This window comes from Notothenia rossii (genome assembly GCF_949606895.1).
Source record: "Notothenia rossii genome assembly, chromosome: 4".
Taxonomy (NCBI): domain Eukaryota; kingdom Metazoa; phylum Chordata; class Actinopteri; order Perciformes; family Nototheniidae; genus Notothenia; species Notothenia rossii.
The window spans coordinates 41,621,250-41,634,107 of NC_136902.1; the positions used below are offsets into that span (position 1 = coordinate 41,621,250).

Genomic DNA, 12,858 nt, shown 5'->3' on the forward strand with positions numbered 1-12,858 from the left:
GCAAATATGCAATAGCCAATGGCTATAAGGAAACTACATCACGGTCACATGACTAGTCACCACCGCTAAGCTAAAGGTGGCTAATGTCCTGCATGATGGCGTTTAGAATTCTTATAGTAGTCTTAATTAGACACTGATTTGCAACCGTAGGTTTATTTTATACTGGGGATGTTAGGGACATGTCCCCTCCACTTTTGGAAATCACCATTTTTGTCCCCACCACTTTGCATCAGGATCATTTGTTAAAATGTTTTTGAAAACAGTGTGCACAAAGAATATCACACTTTGGTTTATTTGCACAAGAGAACATGTCCAACATTAGGACTGTTCTCACTTCCTGGGTGTATTTCTGGTGACCCAAGTGGTGCAGTTTGGACCTGCGAAACGTTTCATATTAGTTATAATTGAATAGAGAATAGTAAAGCAATTGTTACCCCCACTTTGCAGCAGCATAGTTACTGCAGTAGTTGTCAAAAAAAGTGAGAGGGGTCTGCCTGCAGGCCTGCACTCTCAGGACAGTTCCGGTGTAGGCTGCACTCTCAGGACAGCTGCACTGTCAGTACAGGAAGTGACGATTCTGACGAACACGTTTTTTCCCCGCCCCCCGAAAGACTCTTTTGATGGAAGTTTTCAGATCACAATGGAGACTCATCACGGAGGTGATGAGTCCGCCCACCGTGCACTTTGGGTCGGCCTTAGTCAAGCCCTTTTGACCCCCCCAGCCTGGTTCTCGTAAAAGTTTACTTAGCCATTTCTTGCTCAAATGACACCATGGAGGAATGTAACGGGAGTTGACAGGGGACTCTGCCCGCCTCACGAGTGCCTATTTTTCCCGGTTTTATTATTTTAATGTTTTGGGCTATTTCACCCGGTTTCTACCGGGAACACTGCCCGGTCTCGTGTCCCCCCACGGCCTGTGTCCAGCCCCCCCCACTCATTCATATATTAACGGATTTTGAAAATGTTTGTTGCATTTTTGTCCTCTCACTGATCGAATGGCAAGTTGGGCCTCCGCGCCGGCCCGGCCTAGTGCCGGTGTTCCTCCGAACTGCGGGTTCGACTCTGATGGCCGGGAGGGTGTGCTGCGTTGGGGTGGGGGACTTCCCCCACTCTGCGTGTCTCTTCCTTCCCGGGCCGGCCGATATGAAGCGTGACCAAGATGCACCGTCTGACTCAAGGGTCCCACAGCGGGGTGGAGGTTCCCAGCAGGAACCTCCCCACCTCCACCCCGGTGCACCCAGCAAACACAGTTGTTTCTCGAACCCTCCACTGTTGTCTAGCGGTTGTAACTAAAATACAAGATGTCGTATTTATATATATAAATAAATATATATCTATATAGGCTATATATACAGTTGCAAGAAAAGTATGTGAACCCTTTGGAACTACCTGGATTTCTGCATAAATTGGTCATAAAATGTGTTCTGATCTTCATCTAAGTCACAACAATAGGCAAACAGTCTGCTTTAGCTAAAACCACACAAACAATTATATGTTTTTATGTTTTTATTGAACACACCATGTAAACATTCACAGTGCAGGGTGGAAAAAGTATGTGAACCCTTGGATTTAATAACTGGTTGACCCTCCTATGGCAGCAATAACCTCAACCAAACGTTTCCTATCGTTGCATATCAGACCTGCACAACGGTCAGGAGGAATTTTGGACCATTCCTCTTTACAAAACTGTTTCAGTTCAGCAATATTCTTGGGATGTCTGGTGTGAATCACTCTCTTGAGGTCATGCCACAGCATCTCAATTGGGTTGAGGTCAGGACTCTGACTGGGCCACTCCAGAAGGCGTATTTTCTTCTGTTGAAGCCATTCTGTTGTTGATTTACTTCTGTGCTTTGGGTCGTTGTCCTGTTGCATCACCCATCTTCTGTTGAGCTTCAATTGGTGGACAGATGGCCTTAAGTTTTCCAGCAAAATGTCTTGATAAACTTGAGAATTCATTTTTCCGTCGATGATGGCAATCTGTCCAGGCCCTGAGGCAGCCCCAAACCATGATGTTCCCTCCATTATACTTCACAGTTGGGATGAGGTTTTGATGTTGGTGTGCTGTGCCTTTTTTCTCCACACATAGCGTTGTGTGTTCCTTGCAAAAAACTCAACTTTGGTTTCATCTGTCCACAGAATATTTTGCCAGTAGTGCTGTGGAACATCCAGGTGCTCTTTTGCAAACTTCAAACGTGCAGCAATGTTTTTTCTGGAGAGCAGTGGCTTCCTCCATTTTATGACCAACTTATGCAGAAATCCAGGTAATTCCAAAGGGTTCACATACTTTTTCTTGCAACTGTATATAGATAATAAGTGTCAGTGCAATTTTATGTTGTATTAGCGTGCATTTCCTGTTCGGGAAGTGGCACTGCGGCTGTACTGATAGTAACTACAATACAAGGTGTCCGTATATATCTATATATATATATATATAGATATATACACATATGTATATAATAAGTGTCACGATACGATTTTATTTTGTATTTGCGTTCATTTCCTGTTTGGAAAGTGGCGCTGTAGTGATAGTGGCGATTTTATTTTGGAATTCTTAGCGTGCACTTCCTTTCCTGAGAGTGGAGGTGTCCTCAGAGTGCAGGTGTCCTGAGACTGCTGCCTGCAGGCAGGCTCCCATGAAAAAAGTATTGTAAGCATACGTATATATGTATTGTTTTGAGGGAACAGAAACATGGAAGCTTCAGATTTTCACCAGTTTTACATATTTTATGTAGTAGAACAAAATGTGAAAATCTCTTCAGCTTGTGTTAACCACAGACCTTATTTCAGGCATCTAACCAAAAACATGTTTAAAAAAACATTGAGTTTGAGACTAGGGAGCTAGGAAGTGCTAAAATACTGACTCTTTTCTGTGTTTAGGACTCAATCATGTTCCACTCTATGGAGCTACATTTCAGTTAAGTTTGTTAGTCATAAGAAGTCATACTGTCCATGAAACTGACTTGTAATGAACATGCAGGTTCATGCTCGCGTTTCGAAGTGTTCACTTGTCCAGTGTTTGCACATCAGAGGATTACAGCAGTGGACAGAAATTCCACATGGTTCACATTTCATGTTAAGATAATTCCTGGAAACTACACATGTAACAGCCAGCCTGGAGGTGTCACATGTGTTCCAGGTAGAGAGGGTTTACAGAAGGGTGTTATCAAGTGGCACTATGGGATGTGTAGAGTGCGGGAGTACTCATGTACAAGTTAAAGTCCTGCATACAAAATCTTACTTGAGTAACTAGTAATTTATTTTGTTAAATAAATGTAGTAAAAGTACAATATTGGCATGCAAAATGTAGTGGAATAGAAGTATGAAGTAGCATAAAATAAATATACTTTAAGAAAGTACAAATACCGCAAAATCGTACTTAAGTACAGTACTTGAGTAAATGTAGTTCAATACATTACACCACCGGGGATGTGAAGGATCCAATGTTTGAAAACTGACCCATACCTAGGACTAAACGTGAGGACGATAACGGTCGTATCCCCTACAGTTCTCTATCAGATAGACGGTTTGGCCACACGAGGCCGACACGGAAACGCAGAATAACGATAACGATAACGGGTCCCAAGGTGGGTAGATCTGCAAAGGAAACGCTCTGGGGGGGCAAACGGCTCTGTGTTTACGCCTATACGTTCATGTCCTGATAGCCATGATGCAATAGTCCCGCCTCTCCCCACCTCTCCTGCTAAGAGATCAGCTGCTGGGCTCTCAGAAGAGGGGGAGGGAAAGAGAGGCTCCGTTTTTTATTATTATTATATAGAGTCGTTATCAATTTGTTTTAAAGCTCAAAAAATAACAAAGAAGATCTTTGACCGGCACTTTTCTAATTTTGTCCGGAAGATTTAAACTTTAACGGACATGTTGAACTGAATCTGCTGCACAGTTCCCTCGTTTCTTGGAAGAGGCGGAGAGGTGGGTGTTTTTCATCTGCTGGTGGACTACCGGAGAGATTTACAGCAGGAGCAAACGCTTGCCTCGGGGAGGGAGAAAAAGAGCCAGAGCGTCCACAGCGGAGAATAAACAGAAGGGCAACCATGCGTGGGAAGTCTTCTTCGCTGCTTTTGTGGCAGACTACAGCGCCACTTACAGGCCTGGCATATGTACTACAGAGTCTCCAGCGCTTTTCAAGCGGTCTCGTGTGAACGGACACGTTTCTGGTGCCTGTTGCGTGTGGACGGAATACTTTTTTGATTACGATTACGGTCCGTTTGCGTTATCGTCCTCGTGTGGCTGGGGTCTTAGGACCATTCTTTAGTTCAGGGGTGGGGAACCTCCGGCCCCTGAGCCGTATACGGCCCACAAGACCATTTGGTACGGCCCTCGAGATAATTTATAAACATATGCAAAAAAGAAAAAAATTAAAGAAATCTAGACCGCAAAAAAATTAAACAAGCGAGTGCCTGTTTTTCCTGGCCAAGGTCAGGGTCCTTGAACACATCACAAGCCTAACGTGTCATCACGTGGTATATGTCTCGTCTGACCAGGGATGCAGTTCTGACTGAGAGCACCAGAACGCCGCTCCACCACTTCCACAAATTGCAGTACCCATAAGGAGCCGTACACATGCCGCAGTTTTTGCGTGGCTGTGTCTTTAGTTGTAAGCCCAGTGGCGATCTGTTCATCTGACATACTGATCATACAGTCAATAACTTTGTTGTTATTAGCATCTGGTTAGCTAGCTATGCTAATGAATATAAGAAGCTTTTTCTACAACCAGTGAGGTAAAGGCACACCTTTATATGATCATTATAATTATAAATAAATAAGAGAATAAAGTAAACAGGTATAAAATACTACATGACAGTAAAAAAAAGTTGTTATTAATAAACAAGAATACAGTTTGAAAGGGGAGTGATTTGTAAAATATCCATAAAGAAAAAGAAAATCTGCTTACAGTTCTGTTTCATATGGGTGTTGAGAGATGTATCGATAGATCTCTTAATATTGCTGTCAAAGTGCACCAGATTGATGCTTTTAACTTCAACATCCGTGACATTATATCAATACCACAATAACCTAAACCTTAATGATTCTTATGCTACATTGTGATATAATCAGATGATATAATGTGTAATAAAGGGTCTTTCCAGCGCTTGAACTCAAATGCACATGGAAAGCTCTCTGTAATCTGCTCTGTAACTATGGCTGACCCTTGCAATATTTGCTCTTCAAACTCAAGAGTCCTGAGCACACTGAGGGAATGTAGAGCAGGAGAGCTACCAGAAAACATATTGATCTTTGATCCCTTCCTCTTCAAGAAATGTCTGTCACCTCTAGCTCAATACTGTACAACAGATCCATGGTAACCCATACAGTTAACACAACATATACACTGTATTAGTGTTTTAATGTTAACCTTATTCTGGGAAGATCCATACACTGAATGGTAATTAATGAACAGAATGTGTGGCCAAAGACGTCTATATGTACTGTATGCAATAAACCAAACTCCAACAGTGAGAGGGTGCACTGCTCTGATAAAGGCTTCAGCAGTTTATGAGGAAATCTCAGATATGATTATCAAGACTTATTTACTTCTTTAAATTGGACCTATCATGCTATTTTTGAACAATATTGTGTAGGACCATTCCTATATCAGGCATATTTATACTTTTTATTTTTCAAAATACCAAACAGATCATGCATTTTAGCCATTCCTCATTTCGCTCAATTTAACATTGTCTTTGCATGGGCTGATTCTGTGAGAACAGCACCATCTACAGGCCTGGCATATATACTACAGCGTCTCCAGCGCTTTCGAACGCCAATGTCCGTGGCTGTCTCCTCCTGATTTGTGGAGTTGGCCCAATAGCCGTAGCGCCACTTCTGTGACGTCATAGAAGTGTTCAAATCTGGATCAGTCTGTATCAGATCCGTTGCAGCCCCTTTTTAAGAGATTTGGGTATGGAGGAAAATAGAGAGGGTTGTGTTTTCTGACACTTGGTGAGTTCCCTGGAACACCGGGGACACATATTCATGTACAAAAGACGTACAAAAGTGCCTTTTGCACGATAGGTCACCATATGTAAGTCAGTATGAAATGTAAAGCTCTATGCTGGATTTACATTTCTGTGTTAAAATATTTAAGATTGACATCACCTTTGTCTACATGTTGTTTTTTTTGTACTGTAAACTTACATTATCCCAGATTTTCAGAGCAATTTTCAAATGTACCGAAATAGATATATGTATGGTCAGCGTTTCCTCTTGTCTCCTGTAATGATATTGTGTCCCAGGGTTTCCTTTATATACTTTTATCCAGTTTTTAGGTACAATATTAATGTTGTTTGTTTTTTTTGCTTTATTTTAATCAGAAGTATAAGTCAGAGAAACGAGGAAGAGCAAACATTGGCAGTGAACATGAAGGAGGAGGAACAGTTTTAACATTAAACTGCTTTGATCTGTGTTTTAACGTTTTAATCAGAAGTCAGTTTGTACGGGTAAAAGTATGGGTACATTTCAGGCATTATCGGAACCAAACGGGAAAAGTAAGGGGAAAAGTACGGTGAAAAGTACTCTGGTGTGAACGTTCACACCGGACTACTTTTACCCGTACTTTTTTTCCGTTTAGTTCCGATAGTGCCTGGACTTTTGCGTTCACACCAAAAAGAGTACTTAGTTACGAGAACTTTTATCCCCATTTGTAGTGCCTGCTAGAGAGGTGGTACTATCCTGGGGAGAAAAAAGTACGAATTTCGATTGGCTGGGCGAATTGCAAACCACGCCCCGTAAAACTCTGAAAGGTTTTGTGAAGCCGCCATTGTATTTGCTGGCATTAGCATTATTAGCATGAGCCCCGCGCACCAACGGAGAGAGAATAACTTATGGCAACACAAAAAAAAACATGGGAGCGGTGGAGATGAGGAGGAGTTGGCGTTCTGGCGATTTACTCGGAAGGCTTCAGTAGAAGCTGCTGGGAGTCCCAGCAGCTTCTACTGAAGCTAGTCCCCAACTCCGGGGACTTCTGGCCGGGGACTTCGTGTGGCAGTATACGCCGTGAAGTGGTTTGCGGCCTGCCTGTAAACCCAAAGCAGAAGAAGAAGAAGTGACGTCAGCGGCTTCATTTGCGTAATCTTCCCTCAGGGAACTTCCGGTGTGAACACGATCTGCTCTTAGTTCCATCTGGGCACTAAGTACGGCAAAGTACTTGGTGTGAAAGCGGTTAAGAGAACTGTTCTCCCGATAAATCCTGAACGATGAACACATCCTGACCTGGAGAAGCTGACTGCAATGAGGGCAATAGTAGTGCAGATAACAACTCCCATAATCCCACACAACAGTGATCTTTATCTTTAGTTATTGTTACAAGTGTGTTACCCCAATTGGCAGAAAATATAATGTTATGTGTTAAAAGTCCAGTGTGTAGTATTTACCCTTGACCGGCTACATATGTATTGTATTGGGCTGGCAGATTGCTTGAGCTTCAGGGAAATTATCCTTTCTGATACACAGACACGGGTGTCAAACTCTTTCACCAGCTTGTTGGACACTGCAAAGCCTACGCCGTGTGTGCGGTGTTCATCTTTGGCTTTTCCCATCCAGAAGAAAGTGTAGTTTTGCTCTTTGATAGAACCAGAATCGGCTAGTCTGGTTTCCTGTAGCGCGGCGACGTTGACTGCAAGCTTGGCCAGCTCCCGGTCGATCAGTGCTGTTTTGCGTGTTGCACCTTTTCTCTTTGTACGTTGCAGTTTGGATCCGTAGTGAACACCGGACACATGGTACGAACATTCCAGCTTGCCAGCCGGAGATGTACATCTAAATTAAAATTTGAATTTTTAGTTTTTCTTTGATTGGTAGGTGATATTTTAACGTCCATGGTTTCTGCGACCACCCCATCGAAGCAATAGACGTTGCGGGTCCGAACCTAACTGGCCAGGGGCTGCCTGGCTTGAGGCGGGCGGTTGATGACCATTGGGGCACGATGACCCCTCCCACCGACGCAGAGGACCTGTGGCGCTCCGTCTTACGCCAATCTGACTGGAGCTTATAACCCATAGACCAGGGATCACCAACTACATTTGTCCAAGGGCCAAAATGTATCCAATAGACACTTTCGCGGGCTAGCAATTTTTGAAAGTAATCAGAATACAGTTACGTGTCTTAAAAACGTATTCAGATTACTTTTGGAATGCTTTATTTTTCCATAACAGATGGGTATGTTTTGGTGAACAGGAGACACTTATTTGACTGTTTTAATGGCTTATCAAGAACTCAAACACAACATCTTGGTGTCATTCTGGACAGCTCTTTCATCTGCACCCCACATAAAAAACATCAGCCGGACTGCATTCTTTGTACCGTCTTAAAACCTTTCCTTGGAATATGTTATGAATTGTAAGGTGTCCTTGGGTGCTTTGAAAAGCGGCCCTAAATAGAATGAATTATCATTATTTATTATCTGAAACGATGTAATAACTTTTAAAACAGTTTCCAGTCACTTGCCCCATGCATTCAGCAGCAGCAGGCCATTCACTTTGATTTTATCCCGTTATGAAATGTCATAATTTCGACATTAAATAAATGCTACATAAACGTTATCTTGCACATTTTATCTAACCATCTCCGTTTCTAACTTTCAATATATTTTAAAAGAGATCTCTCTCTCATTTGCGTGCGGGGGCGGGTCCTCACAGACACCATCTCTCTCGCTCACAGACATGCTGCAGCGCTGTGCAGTGTGCACACAGTTCTGCCGGTAATGAATATAGGGTGGCCATTTCCATAACACCAAAAAGGAGGACACTTTGGGATTATCTTTTAGTTTTTATCCTGGCTTCACTGAATCCTTCACACTCAAAACACAATAAGACTCTAGTGTACTAACCACAAGTTGAATATCTATTTACGATACTTTTGCCCTTTCCTGGCTGCTTCCAAGAGTTTTTTGTTTGTAAGGAGTCTCTGGTACATGTCTGTGCACTCAAATGTGAAGTTGACACAAATTTGCAGCTCTGCCTTGACACTGTCCACATCCAGACGATTTCTCTAATTTCTCCATGCTGAGGTCATCATTGAGAACACACGTTCTGTATGTGCATTGCTACATGGGATGGAGAAGATGTAGGCGCTGATCTTCCTCAGATTCACAAGTGGGACTTCTGCTTTGGAAAACAGTTTCAGATACCGCTCCTCACTGTGGCATCCTTCCATTTCTGAAGAGCTGAGAATAGCTTCCACCATGCCATATTCCTCATAGAGTCCATCCATGTCAATGTCTTTCAGGCTGCAGGCTTGGACTGCATCACTGTATTCTCCATAGGACACAGCAGTTGTGAGGCCAAGCTTTGACACTTTACTATGAAAGCTGTTCTCAGAGAAGTCATACCTTTCACTCACGTATTTCTTGGCTCTTTCATAGAAAACAAGAAAATCAGCCTCACATTTCTTAGCCAGATCAGGGGTTAGCTGCTTGAGTTTGTTGTTCACAGCAAAGCCAAAAAATGTGTCCTTTAACCTTCTCTCAAGTTTCCCTTTCAGTTCAGTCATTACCTTAAACACAGAGGTTATGCTGAATGATTTGGCCTCGAGTGCTTCAATGCAGTCTGAAAACACTTTCAGAATGTGACTGAGGAAGAGAAAATACATCTCAGATACTTCGTTGCCATCCTCTCCAAAGCATTTCCACAAAATCTTGGAGCATTCCTCCTCACCTAGACTCTGAAAGTAGCTGGTCAGGGGTCTCCAACACTTCAGGATTCTGTCAATAGATGGCAGCAGAACTTTACAAAGTTCTGCTGCGGAGATTTTGTCATCTTGAGGCGATGAAGCTTCACGGAAAAACGATAAAAGTGAAGAGGCACCTGCGCTTTGATCGTTGCTTTTGTGCTTATCTGTGTTAGCATGTCTGTCGACAGCACCTTTTCCTTTGCTACTTACGTCCACATCGCAACGACACAACGTGCAAAAAGCATGGAAGTCGTCCTTTCGGCTTTTTGTGAGGAATCCATGCTCTTTCGACCATTCAGGATTAAATGAAGTCTTTCGTTTCGGCATTTCTGCGGTTTAACCTACCGCTAACTAGGCGGAGTTGGCTCATGAGCTAGTCTGCTAGCGTTAACGTCACTCTGTGCCACAGTGCCATGCCGTGAATGTGACGACAAGAAGCACATGGCTAATTGTTTACGTTTATTAACCAATGAAATACAAGATATTTATTTGACATCACATTCAGCCAATAATTTGTAAGACCACAAGTCTTACAGGGATATATACTTACACATAACTTATTTTTTGTATTTCTTTGTATAATTGTCTATTTTTTTTTTATACCCTAAAAGTATAAAATGGGGATCACCTCAAAAGGAGGACAAATGAGCGTCCGGCTCAAGGCTGCGCCGGCAGACGGACACAGACATTGAAAACCGGACTGTCCGACCTAAAACCGGACGGATGGCCACCCTAAATGAATATGACATTTTGTGAGGAAACTTTTCCACCAATAATTCCAATAAGTATTCCAAAATGTATTCACCAGACTTTTCACAACGAAGGATCACTTCTTCTTCAAGGCGGGGAAGGTTTCGCAGTACGCAGTCTACTGACCCGCAGCTGCTGCCTCTCTGTTGGACTCCGGTACTGCACCTTACTCACGAGACGTTGTAAAAAAAAGGGTGGGGGGCGAACGCAGTAACCACTCCGCCAACGCCACAGTCACCCCCGTTGTGCGGGCCGGATGAGAATGTCTGGCGGGCCGGATGTGGCCCGCGGGCCGCCAGTTGATGGTCACTGCCGTTGACTGTCGCTCTGCCGTGTTGTTTCCCCGGCGTCTTCACGCTGCCGCGATGAAGTGTCCTCTCCATTGCACTTGCCCGGGCGGGAATGAGGGCTCCAGCATTGCCCAAGCTGCAGGAACCAGACTTGGCCTCCGCTGACAGGACTCCAAGGAAAGACAGAGGTCAATACATTGGCGCCAACATTGGCTGCAGGAGATGGCCATTGGCTCACGAGGAGCTCATCCGCCCCTTGACATGTTTTGTATTTAGTCCTGCTGGGTATCTCCATCACCCTCCACACAAGATCGAGGCCAGGTGGGGGAGCCGGTTTAGTCGCCGACGACCCGACCATGGAACAGCTAGCACTGGTTTACATGGTACCAGTGGAAGTCAAGGACTTAGCTGACTCAGACCGGCTAAATGCAACTAATTATTATTGTAACCATCTGATAGATTGATATTGAATCTGAAGATCGAAATAATAATTTTGTTGTAAAACTTTTGTTTTATATAAGTACACTATAAATCTGCCTACTACTGAAGGCAGCTTCTGGCCAAGTCAGGCGTAAATATATTTCCTGTCCATAAGTGGATTTTTAATCTTAATACGTGTTTGCTAACCACTGAAATGTGTCCAACCACACAGTATCAACATGTCAAGTAATGTCTTATCCGATGTATAATTGGGATCACTTTATCTTAAAACAGATCAAAATGTATTTTATCACAGCAACAAAGTTTTTGTATGGCTTATTGTGTTAAAGGTCCCATGTTATGCTTTTCTGGTTATTACCCGTCCCCTTCTGTGTTATGAAGGTTTTTATGCATGTAAACGGTCTGCAGAGTCACAAACCCTCAAAGTACACCCTGTAGCGAGTAAAACTCTAACACAGAAAATACCTCCCCAAAACGCCTCGTTGGAGATACGTCATTGTCCATTTGATTCTTCCGGGTACGCATGATGTCAACCCGTACCCGGAATGAAATGGACCAATCCGTGGAGCCGTTACATTACGTCCGCGGAGCCGTTACGTTAAGCCCCCGCTGATTGGTCAAAATTGACCAATCCACGGACTTCCTCACACACACACTCAGTGCAAGCAGCTCTGCTGATTTCTCCTCCCTGGCTGCAGGCTGATAACAGACAGTTGGGATCGCGGCGAAATTCTCTCTGCAGACCCATTCTCACAGCGTTTATCAACCTTTTTCTTACTCAAAATCAAGCCACGCTTATTGTTTTTACTTTGGCTGTGACTTTGTGTGTGCTCAGGATGAGTTTGGCTGTGTTTCGCTATGTATCGCTAAACAAGGAAACAACACCTCCACGGAGCTTAGCGCGATTCACAACGTCCCGACCAATCAGAGCACACTGTGCTCACAGGGAGGGTGGGGGCTGGAGCTACTGGAGCTACGACGAGCCGTTAAAGGCAGAGTGTGAAATTCAGTGAATACACGTAGTTTACAGAGATGCTGTATGAGAAACCAATGTGAGTTTGGAAAATTGCACAATATAAATCTATTCTAGTAGACCTCAACAATGGAATTATGATCAGTGGAAATGGCCATGACATGGGACCTTTAAGACAACATTTGAGAAGATTGAATCCTTTTGTCATAAAACATAAAACGGTTCTGTAGAAAAGCATAGTATGTATCTAAGGTTGCTCTGAAAATATGTTGCGACATGTCAACCAAAGAGATCTGTCTCCAACAGAAGTTAATGTTCTGTGTCCATCATAGGGGTGTAACGGTATATGTACCGAAATTATTCGGTACGGGCCGTTCGGTTCGGTACACGTGTGTACCGAAGTGTACCGAACGAATATAACGTTAAACGTAAACAATTGAGAACGTGAACAACTTCTTGGAAGTAATCTCAGGTGCTGCGTCGCAGCATTCAGAGTAATTTGCTCACATTGGGTTCAACCAAGTCATTTCATTGGACGAGAGGCATACTATGAGAGCTGGTCACAGGGATGCGTTCAAATTTAGTCAGTAATTTGAGGAACTGGCGAAATGGCGAACGCAGATAAAGTTGAGCTCGAAAATCCTCCAGCATCATTGAAGTCTCCGGTTTGGGAACATTTTGGTTTCGCAGTTACGTACAAGGATGACGGACAAAAACAGGTGG

The 12,858-nt window shown here is 43.4% G+C and overlaps 1 protein-coding gene across 1 annotated transcript in view; it reads right to left on the reverse strand.

Moving 5' to 3' along the window:
* Positions 1-12,858, reverse strand: part of prkcz (protein kinase C, zeta) — a 183,747-nt gene that overhangs the window by 153,339 nt on the left and 17,550 nt on the right. The window lies entirely within an intron of this gene.